This window comes from Triturus cristatus, chromosome 5_1, assembly GCF_964204655.1.
Source record: "Triturus cristatus chromosome 5_1, aTriCri1.1, whole genome shotgun sequence".
NCBI lineage: Eukaryota > Metazoa > Chordata > Amphibia > Caudata > Salamandridae > Triturus > Triturus cristatus.
The window spans coordinates 964,414,666-964,426,754 of NC_140587.1; positions in this window are offsets into that span (position 1 = coordinate 964,414,666).

A 12,089-nucleotide genomic window follows, 5' to 3' on the forward strand; every position below is an offset into this window, starting at 1 on the left:
GGCTTCTTAAAACCGTACTATTTTAACACATTTCTTTTATGTAGCTGGCTGTAGCAATCCGATAGCACGGAGGTACCCCTTGGGGGTGATTCAGGCACTTTACAAATCATCAAATCATATCAAATTGTAGTGATGTGTGCAATGCAGACTCTGCAACATGACGGTGTCCATCATACATTTTAAATTTGTATGATGTGCACAGTGCTGTATCAGACACATGCAGAGCCCAGACTTGGGATGTTGGGTGGAATTTGCACTGATGGCAATCGATCCGATTCAGGTGGGTGAACCCTGTATTTATTGAGAAACTCAATGTCTTTTTTAGGCTGTCTTCAGCCTGGAATTGCCTCTCTTACAACAGTGGTCAATGGGAGACATTTCTCCTCCAGATCCTTGTCCAGCATCTCTTCCATTTTCCTCATCCAAAATGTTGTTATGTATGCAATTGAGTATTATACAATCATGATGTGAATTGCTGTGTAATGCTAACATATGCATGTATGTTTGGTCACATGACATTTGGCTGTGTCTTGATATATTTTAGTGTCAACACTGTGAACAATATCTATATGTGACTACACTCCACACATAGGTACCCTGGCACAGGGAAGAGATGACAGCCTTCAGTCTACCAGCAACTTCCGGACCTTAACACAATGGAAGAAAGAGACGTCATCAGGAAGTTTTATCTTAATAGGCAGAGAATACAAGTTTTATGTGACCAGTTTGAGACCCATCTACATCCTCGAGGAAACTATCCCACATCTCTGCCTCCAATGATGAGACTCCTGGCAGCACTGCATTTCCTGGCCACAGGTTCCTTTCAGTACACTCTGGCTATATCTGGTGGAATGTCACAACCAATGTTCAGTGGAGTATTACGTGATGTGCTGTCAGCGATGATGAGACACATGGGCAGCTACATCCAGTTCCCCAGACATGAAGATTTGGCCAATGTGAAGGGTGAATTTTATGGAGATGGTCACATCACACATGTGGTTGAAGCTATTGATGGCACACATATTGCCTTAGTACCCCCGCAAACAAGAGGACAGGTTTATAGGAACAGGAAGCACTTCCATTCTTCAAAGTGGATGAAAATGGTGTGCATCTCATTCTCATTGAATTCATGTTACAAACATTTTCGTCTCACATGAGATAGCACCCAATGGCAAACGTTGGATAAATAGCAACAAAAGAAGACTGTAGAACGCGGACTGTAAAGAGCAAGTCAGAAAGGATAATTGGAGCATGGGGAGGGTACTGTGCCATGCTGGAATATAATTCAGTGATTCGTAGGAATTTCAGGATAATTTGTGGCATATGCATTCATGTCTTAACCTGTGAGACGTACATTAGACAGAGCGCGTCTTTTTAATATAATGGGGTTACTATGTTTTAATGTTTAATGTTTACTGCTGGGAAGATAAACAGCAGTAATGGTAATCCACAAGGTGAACAATCATTCATGGTAGTGCATTCTGGGACATTGAGTAGCTCCTGTACAATCATGCAGCACACCCGTTCTGCAGCTTTAAGGAACGAGGGTTCACGGCATTGATAGACAGAAATAACCACCTGTAGGTCATTATTAAGGGCATGACCGATATAAAACACCAAGCTAAGGGAAGTAGAATACGTTAGTAATAAAACGGAATAGGCGCGCGATAGCACGCTATGAAAAGGAAACATGAAGTCACTGTTTTTAGATGGTCGGGGTTGAACGGGAAACGTTCATCTGATGTTTTAAGCTTTGCCAGCATGTCATGGTAAGCAAACAAAATTTTACAGATGGTTAATTAATTCTGTCAATGATTAGTACAATGTGTAAGACAGTTAAGGGGTGTACCTAGTTTTAGCAATATGGAGCTATTTAGAATAAATGGATTTTGCCAGAATATGAATGATAGTAAACCTCAGGAATGTAATTGTTGCTAGCTTTGAGTGCTTCACACAAAGATTGGTTACGTTTTGTTTTTTATAAACATGCGCTTGGTAAAGTGACCACGAGATATCTTGTTGCTATATTGAAATTAAATGAAATATTTTGTTTATATCTCTAGATGCCCCTGACGAAGGGAGTGTTATTCCCGAAATGCATTGGGCTTTTGAAAATAAATCATGGCACGAAATTCACCCTATGCTCTCGAGCTTTGTTTGAAAATGGATGGTAAAACGGATTGAATAAAATGAATTGAATAAAAAAGAGAAAAAATGAACAGATGAAATTGTGAAAAGACAAAAATGTACTGTTAGAAATGGGATCTCTGGTTGGCTAAGGCTTGCGCCAAAGCCAGTTAGAGACCACCACTCTAGTCAGGGCAAGGGAGTTACACGCCAAAGATAACGCCTGCTCACCCCCTTGGTAGCTTGGCACGAGCGTCAGGCTTATCCCGGAGGCCATGTGTAAAGCATTTGCGCACGCACACAGCAACAACATCTCACACACACTACAAAAGGAACTCCACACAAGGTTATATCAAAAATAGACTTTGTATTCTCATAACACATTAGAATAGTAATCGCATAATATACATGGTGCCACCTGGCACTGGGCAATATTTACAAGCGATTATTTACACCTGACAGGGCCAACTGGACCACTGTCAGAACCATCACAAGCAAACTTAGTAAAAGTAAAACAGATCATAAACGTACAACCAGTAGTCACTGGTAGTCACTGTACTTAGCATCAGCCTGTAACATAAAACTACTTTATGCACAGTATCACATTAGGCGCCAACCGCATTGTACGCCCATAATCTCAACAGTCTAATATTAGACCCTAACCTTCTAAGTATCACTAACATTAGGGGCATAAAGCACAGGGTGGAACATAATCTCACTAGCATAAACCATGATATACAAGACTACCTCATAATCATAAAAAACACATTTAGAGGTAACCAAAACAGGGTGCGTAAAACATACTACATACATTACATTTCCTAGCACCACCATCACACTAGGGCCTGGTGCCCTATAATCCTAACAGTCCCCTTGGCCAGCTGGCCATCTCAAAAGGGGGGCTCAAATACCCTATGTCCAAAAGTCAGGGCGCGTTGCCAAAGCAGCGAAAGTGAAGGGTGCGCAACTGCGTAGACCTAAACATTGCAGCTGTCCACTACTTGCTGGGCAGCTGGGAATATCCCATGAGGGCCTAAACAATGCAGCTGGCACTAATTTCTACGCAGCTGTGATCACCAAATGTGGGCAACAAATGTGCACAAAACGGTGCAGCGGCCTGCGCTCTCGCAGGGCAGCTGTGGCTCAATAATAGACCCTGGCACACTGTGCCTTCTGGGGACTCACTGGGGCTCTCAAAATAACTATGGCCCCATCGTTGCAGTTGCCCACTGTCAAGCGGGGCAACTGAGAGAAATGACCAAGACTGGAGGGCACGGGCCCTTATGGGCCCTCTAAACACACATATGCCCCCTCGTAGGACCACAAGCACTGACAATGTGCTCCGATCTGGGTACCAACATGCCTTACAGACGTTGCAGCTGCCCTCTAGCAAAACGGGGCAGCTGTAGACCAATGGCCACATGGGGGGAAAGAACAGGCGCCCCTGGGCCCTTTATCACCAAGTCTGCCATTAACGTGGGAGCGGCCCGCTCTCCTGGCAGGACCACTCAGACTGTGCCTCGGACAGGCACCACACAGAAAAGAGCCCTGTGGGTCAGGACCTCTCTACTCCTTTCAGCTCCGGTCTCCGCTCTTCGCTTCACCCGGGCCTGAGCCGACGACTTCTCCTCTCAGCAACTCCGTGGGTGCGGGCTTCCTGCGGAAGGCGGAAGTCCCACCCTACGACAGGCATGACGCTGCCTGACTTCCGGCCCGGCCGCGGCAGTGATTCACAGCGGCCAAACGCGGGGTTGGCACCCGCTCTATCAAATAAAAGGCACCAGTATGCAGGGTGGGCACCCGTCTTTAAAGTAAAAGCATCAGCGGAGCACGGGGTGGGCACCCGCTAATAAAGCATTCCAAACAGTGGGGTGGGCACCCGCAAATCTGCATAAATATAAGAATAAAGCGGGGTAGGCTCCCCGCTATCACAGGCATCATAATGTGGGGTGGGCACCCGCTCCCGGCAGCATCACGTGGGAATCCCTCCAGTGGGGATTCCCTCTCTCTCCCTTCAGGCACCACGGCGCTGCAAGGGAACAACATGAGCACTCCCCCCTCAAAATAAAGTGCTCTTCTAAGCAAAAAGCTCCTGGGGGGAATGAAAGCAAAGCACTCACAAGGAGCCACAGCTCCAGTAGCAGGCAAAGATCCAGGAGAGGCTCCAGGGGCAGAGCTGGACCCAGGGGCCAGAACATAGGGCCCTCCAGCAGGGAGGCAGCCCCCATGGCGGTCCCTCCTGGGCCCCAGAAGCAGCAAGCCCCCCGCCGTCAGGATCAGGAACAGAACAATTTTCATGGGGTCACAGCCCCTATATTTATATGCCCTTTTCCTTTGTGTCACAGCAGAGGGCTTGGGGATACCAGTCAGAACTGGTTTAGGGGAGCTTTGGAGCACTTTGTTTTGCTCAGCTCCTCTCTCCTTTGTCAGGCGGGAACTAGGTGCTCAGACGCACCACGGGGGACAGAGCCAGCGTTGTGGAGGGAAGGCACAGTCCTATTCAGGTCCCAGCTGCAACTCCTCCCTCCCATCTAGATGCAGATCTCTCTATTCACCACTGGGCAGACTCACCCTGGCTCCTGGAATTCCCCAGCCCTCTCAGCTCCTGCCAATCACAAGCCAGACATGCAATTCACATCAGGCAGGCAGACACACAGCACACAAAAATGCCAACTTCTAAAAGTGGCACTTCTCCACCAGTCACCATAAATCTGCACACACCTTTGCGCAGCATTTATTCTCACGAGTTCGCACATACTAAACTCGTCCCTGCACTCCTCTCACATCAGGAATTACCATGGACACACATATCCCCTATGCATTCCTATGGGAGGGCAGGCCAGTCTCATCACATGCACTCAGCGCGCGCACTCACTTTACACTGGGCCAAAGTGCTAAAGTGCACAGAGGCCAAAAATCACTACCACTATGTCAGAGCTTAAGGCAAAAAGTTCAGGGGTGAACCTGCCAAAAGGGCCAAGTCAAAAAAGTACATGATCTTAATTCATTGGATTCAAGCTACTAAAGGGCTGTGCAGCTTTGTGGAACCAAGGCTGGTTCCCTTCGTGGTGGAGTTATGGTTGCAGCGCAACGGGACGAAGCACGCAGAAAGCATTTCACGCCAGAATTGTTTGAAAGATAAACTAGGTCAAAACTGTTGAAGAAAGTGGATGAAAATGGTGTGCATCTCATTCTCATTGAATTCATGGTGATGGGTGCCTTGCCAAGCGAACCTCCTGGAGTTTTTCTTGGACGTCCCGACTTACGATGGGGGGATCCGCTGTTGCAGGGGCAGTTGCATCTGAGGTATCTTCATCTGACAGGGCCTCCCTTCCTGTGGCTACCACAGATGTAGAAGAGCCAGATGCAGTTGGGTCACAGAAAGGGGCAGGTGTTGGGGGAAAGACCCTGTAGGGTGAAGTGTTAATGTCCCTCAGCACCCCAATGAGCTGGCCCATGTTCTCATTGTGGGTGTCCAGCCTTCTGTCTATGGACCTCTGCAGCTGATTAATCTCCTGGAGTGCCTCAAGTACTTGGCCCATCACTCCTTAGGAGTCCTTATAGGCTCCCAAGTGTTGGTGGATGATGGCCTGGGCGTCAGTTGCACCAGTGGCCCCACTCTGCAGGTCCACACTTATCCTCCCACCATCCTTGCCCCACAGGCCTGTGCCTTGGGACAGTCTGCCCCCTCCAAGTGGCTCCTCCATCCTCAGTGAGAGTGTTGTGGATCCTCATTTCCGGAAGTGGGACGGGGGGCAGGAGGTATTGCTGCCTGTGCTAGGTCTGCCTGTTGTTGGGGGAGAGGCCAGCAGAGATGTTGAAGCTGGGATGGGAGGTGTTGTCGAGGGCAGGGTGAGACTCACTGGTGATTTCTGCCCAGGCCAACCAGATGGGCTGTGTAGCTCCACCACATCCATATGTCCAGGAGATTCTGCATCACTGGAGACTTGATCCAAGGATGGAGTTGGAGTCTGGTCAGTGTCCTGACTCTGGCCAGATGTTTTGCGCATTCAGACATAGAGTACTTTGTTATTGTTGTAAGCGTGCTATCTACATCCCGTTCATTTGGGACACAGTGATTTCAGGCCTGGGATGGATAAAGAGGGTGGAGATTAACATTGTGATCTATCCCCCTTGTGTTTGACACATTTTATGGACATTTAGAGACATGCATTCCATGAAATAGTATTGGTATGATCATTTTCTGTGCTGGTATACTTCGTTAGGAAATGAGGGATGGTCATGCCATCTCCCAATAACTTGAACCCAACACAGTGTAGAAGTTACGTGTGTATTTTAACATTCCACATCCTAGTTGTGTACAACAGACATACACACAACGTAGTAGTATATTTAGTATTGTAAATCATGCATGCTGTTGTCCTGCCACCACTGCGAAAACACCCAATACTGCTGGAGTGAAGAATAATCCCAATCCTCTCCCTCAGCTCTGGCCGCCAACGCCCGGTTTATATATAGGCAATGGCCGACAAGAACCACAGAAGAAGGTGGGGGGAAAAAACAAAACAAGAAGACCAGATATAGGACCAGCACTGGTGACAAGATATCCCTTTCCTCCGTACTACACCAGGAACCCAGGGCAACCTATAAAAGGCAACTGACAACAGATTAACACCAAAAATATGCAGCCACACACACACGCACATGATTAGGCATAGCACTTAGAAGAAAAGAAAACACTCTTACCCCTTATTTATGGTCCGATAGTTATTTATGGAGGTGTAAGAAGTGTCCCAACTTTAGTGTCCTCACCACGACAACTTGATCCAAATGGTGCAATGATCGAGGGATATATATGGTTCCAAGGTCCATAGGAGGAATAATACTCCCAGAAAAGATACCTTCTTTGTCATAACAATATGAGAAATGGGGAAAAAGCTCAATGCAGCAAAAAAAAACATCCGTACCAGTCCTCTTGATAGGTGCACCCAACAAAAACAAAATACTAACAAAAGAACTCACTGGGCTCTTAGAAAACCCCAGCGAGAAAAGTACATAAACACGGGGAAAACGGAAACGCCGTAAAAACTTTCACTCCGGCTACATATGTAACATACACTCGTAGCGAAGGAATAAAGAAAGGGCAAGGCTTCCTCTACTCTTCCAATCTTCAAAGAAAAATACGAATGTCCCGCGAAATCCACAGGCACACAGAACCCAGCATGGGCTCTCAGCACTCGAGTGCCCAGCGTCCACGAAACAGGAAGTCAGGCAATCCAGGCAAAACAGGAAGTTCCAAGGTAACGAGCAAAGATCTTTTGGGTCACAAGACCGGGAAAGAAACCAAGCACCGATCATGTGCATGGAAGGGCGTTATATACTCTCTTTCAACTCACCCATATCCCCAAGTGCACACCCAATCATGCGCGCATGGCAGACGGAAAGGAAAGACAAAGAAGGTAAGAGGGATTACCTCCATCAGATCCCAACAGTTGTGCAGTGTCAATGAGTCACCAGCCAATTCAAACCAGCTGAGTTACCTTCATGCGTTACTGATATTTCAGGTACACACTTGGTATAGTGTCATTCATGGCCTCATTCTTTCCAGTTATGGTGACCAGGGCAAGTTCAGACTGAGTAAGGAGACATGTGTCTGAGCAAAGCATTGTGTGTAGAGTGCTCAATCCATATGTCCTGGGGATGGGTAGTCACAGGGCTGGCAAGTGAGTATGGACACACAGCACTGGTGCCTCTTGTTAAGTGTTTAGCAATAGGGCCTCATGGTAGTTGTAGTCATTTCAATCTCTCCTTCCCCAAACTTGACCAATAGCTACTTGTATGTGAGATGAACCTCAGTAGTCACATGGGGGACAAGTGATCATGGAAAAACAACACTGGTGCCTCTTAATAATAATAAGGATATTTATAAAGCGCACAGCTACCCCAAATGGGGTGTACCGGTGCTAGTACGGACAGAAGTAGAGATAGCGGTAAGTATACATTTAGTCATTGCGACTGAAGAGACAGGTTTTCAAGGCCTTTCTAAATTCCTGTTCAGACTGCAATGCGCGTAATTGAGGAGGAAGGTTATTCCAGCATTTAGAGGTCCCCACCTCGAAGGTCCTACCCCCCATTCTGGTATTTATGAACTAGGGGGTGGTAAAGTAATGTTTGTGGTTCGACCTAAGGGATCTGTTCTGCTGGTAAGGGCGAAGTCTCTTCCTCAAATAGTTAGGCCCCCTACCTTGAAGTGCCCAAAAAGCAAAGGTAAGGGCCTTAAATTCGATGCGCTTGGCCACCGGTAACCAATGTAGCTGCCTCAGGTAAGGGGAAATGCGTTTGCGTAGAGGAACCTTGCAGACCAGATGGGCTGCTGAATTCTGCACCATCTGGAGCCTTCAGATCAGTCCAATAGGCAGACCCATGTAAAGACCGTTACCATAATCAAGATGGGAAGTGATTAGGGCATGAACTACGGTTTTGCGTGCTGACTCAGGCAAGAAGTCAATATATTTTCAGATGACTTTTAACTTGCCAAAGCAGGCCGCGGATACCTGGATGGACATGGGTAGCAAGGGACAGATCTTTGTCCCACCTGACTCCAAGATTCTTGACTGAATCCTTAGGTGTAGAGGGGGATCCTAACTCAGCTGGCCACCATAAAGCTGAAGAGGGTACTACCGCTTGATTAAAAAACAGGATCTCCGTCTTGTCAGCATTACATTTTAGGAAATTAGTGCTCATCCAGGCAGAGATGTTTTTAGGCACATTTTCAGAGAGTCAAAAGAAGATGCTGACACTCACTGAAAGTAAACATCAGTTGAGTGTCGTCGGCGTAAGATATCACCTTGATTCCAGTGTCGGCAATGAGCTCCTTGAGCGGAGTCAGATAGATGTTGAAAAGTAACGGGCTCAAGGCCGATCACTGTGGTACCCCCCACTTTAATGGTTTTGCAGGGGAGGTGTAAGGATGGATCGAGACCTTTTGTTCACGGCCTGTAGGTAAGACATAATCCAGTCAAGCGCTGTCCCCTGGATGCCAATCCGCTTGAGACGGTCCAGTAAGATGGAATGGGACACCGTATCAAACGCTGCTGACAGGTTGAGATGCACCAACATGACCGCGGAGCCACCATCCACCGCCAATTGAATGGCATCTGCCATCTCTATCAGTGCTGTTTCTGTACTGAAGCCAGGGCGGAAGCTGGACTGGGATTCATGCAGTACGCCATTAGACTCAATGAAAGCTGCCAGCCGCTGGTGAGCTAGCTTTTCTAGTATTTTAGCAGGGGCAGGCAGCAGGAAAATGGGCCTAAAATTACCAGTGACTGCAGGGTCAGCATTGGCATTCTTTAAAATAGGAAGAAGAAACGCATGTTTCCAGGCCAAGGGCAAAATCCCCAGTCTAAGCGAGGAATTCCAGATGGTGTTCAAGAAAGGGTTGAGCAGCTCAGCCACGGCACAATATTCTTTCGCTGGCCAGGGATCACCAGGTGACCCAGATTATCATTTCTTGAGTTCCCCTAATGAAGCTTCTAACGAGATAGGAGCAAATTCCGAGAACGCTGACTGAGTGTCACAGGTGCTACTACAAGTGCCCTCTCTAGAGTGAGGGTGTGCTGCAGGGAAAGACGCATAAATCTAAGCTATTTTCTCCTCAAAGAAATCCAAAATCTTATTACAAATCTCCTGTGAAGGGGTGATAAAGTGGGTAAGTGCTGTTGGGTTAGTGAAGGACTTTACCACCTTAAAAACCTCTCTGGACGAGTTTTTAGTGCTGGCAATGCAATCAGTAAGAAAGTCTCTTTTTGCTCCAATATGGAGTTTACGGTACTCTTTAAGTGCTGTTCGATAACCAATTTTGTCCTCCTGAGAGTCCCATAATCTCCATTTGTGCTCCAGTCTTTTACATTCTCTTGTTTTGGCTCTGGTATTCACCTCTTGTGAAGTGTTAAAGCATTAGGGCCTTGTGGTAGTTTTAGTAGTTTCAAATTTGACTTGCCAACACTAACAAAACTGTTTTGTGTTACATACCTGTTTGCAAAATGCAGTTGTCCTTGGCCATACTATCAGACATTTGCACATATTATGCATCCTGGGATGATGATTTGATGATAATGCACTTACAGATAGCATTGCCACATGTGAGATGTAATGGAGATTGACACAGGTGATCTTATGTGCAGGGCTACTGACTGTAAGTTACAATCACACGTTTCTGATACTTTACCTATTGTATATAGGAGAAGTAGATGGGAAACACTATAGCAAGAGCTGAGAAGTGTACAAACGGAACATTGATTTATTATGACAGTTGCTATGGTGTTACTTACTATTCTCCATTCCCCAGGGTATTCCAGTCAGCACCTCAGAATGCGGGATGGTGTGCACCTTCTTCTCCAAGTCTGTGAGTTCTAATAGTGGGACAGGATGACCACAGCTAGTCTTCTGGGCTGCCAGTTGGTGCCTGAATCCCAAGTTCTTTACCCTCGCCCTCAGGTCATACCACCCCTGCCTGAAGTCCTCCGTTGTGCACAGGGTGGTCCCTACAGAATTCACTTTGTTGACTTTTATCCCACCTTTCCTTCTTCCTACTGAGAGGAGTTTGTTGGACTTGGGCTCCAAACAATTGTGGCTCGCCTCTAATGATTTCATTAACCATTCTTTTTTTAAAATTTTATTATTTTTATTAAGGTTTCAAGTTATCATAGTACATATGACATAAAGATGCTCCTTTAGGCAGAGGATTAACACAAAGCACTAGTAATGACTACTTTTTTTCAGTCTGCTGTGCATATGAAATCATTGAAAAGCACACACTAACGCGACCCCGCATAACCGACACAGGTCGGATGAAGAACACTCACGAATGAGTGCGGCTGCAGGTCAGTGCGCTCTCACAATAGCTAAAAAACACGCCAAAGCTAACTTTTACTTTTTTAAAACTGCTTGTGTTTTTAAAAATTGTATTTTGCTTGGGGAATTGAATCTGTTGTGCCACGGGGAATAGAGCCGTGTTCAGTGCTCTAGGGGCGTGATACTCACTTCCGCTTCACAAGCGCCGGGTCAGCCGTCTAGTGGCTGAACCCGGGCTGTGACAATCATTGAAAAGCACACACTAATGCGACCCTGCAGCGGATGCGCGTAGCGGCCAAAGGCGCGCCCAAGGCAAGCCCGTCTGCGCCCTTCCGCGCCCTGCCGGGTCCAGGGGCCAGAACCCCTGTACGGCCCATATAAGCCCGTCTCCTGGATAATAGCACCGATCTTCATAAATTAAATCCTTCTTCTGGAACTAACTGTGAGTTTCTCTCCTCACCTGAGAACATCCCTAATAAATGCCCCATATGTAGTCAGAACCTCACACTATACAGGCTCGACCGCCCTCAGGAAAAAAACGAATTCAGGATCCTTCTCCTTAATTGTAGATCCCTTCCTAAACACACCGCTGAGATAGGGATGCTCCTTAGAGACCAAGACCCTTACGTGTTCTTCCTTACTGAAACCTGGCTCTCCCCTAGCTCAGAACCCGACATCGCGCAAACTCTTCCCCGGGGCTACGCGCTACAAAGAGTCGACCGACCAACGGGTCGAGGAGGCGGAATAGCCATCGCCTATAAGGAACAGCTTACCTGCCGCCTCTTGGGCAACCCGCTCAAAGACTGTGAGAATGTTCTCTTCTCTATAGAATTCTCCCCACTTCTTGCCTTTACAGGCATTCTACTCTACCGGCCCCCAGGACCAATAGGGTCCTTTAATAGCTATTTGCTTGAGGCTACAATCAAATTAGCAAGCGCCTCGGGCAACTTTACGATTTTAGGAGACCTCAACCTTCATTTTGATGAGCCACAAGCCCCTAATGCCTGCGAGCTAACAAAAGATCTTCTATCTCTCAAACTCTCCCAAAAAATTAATAAGTCGACACACATAAGAGGACACATGCTCGACCAAGCATTTTCTAACCTATCCGACTTGAAGGGAACTGAACCCACTCCATTACCCTG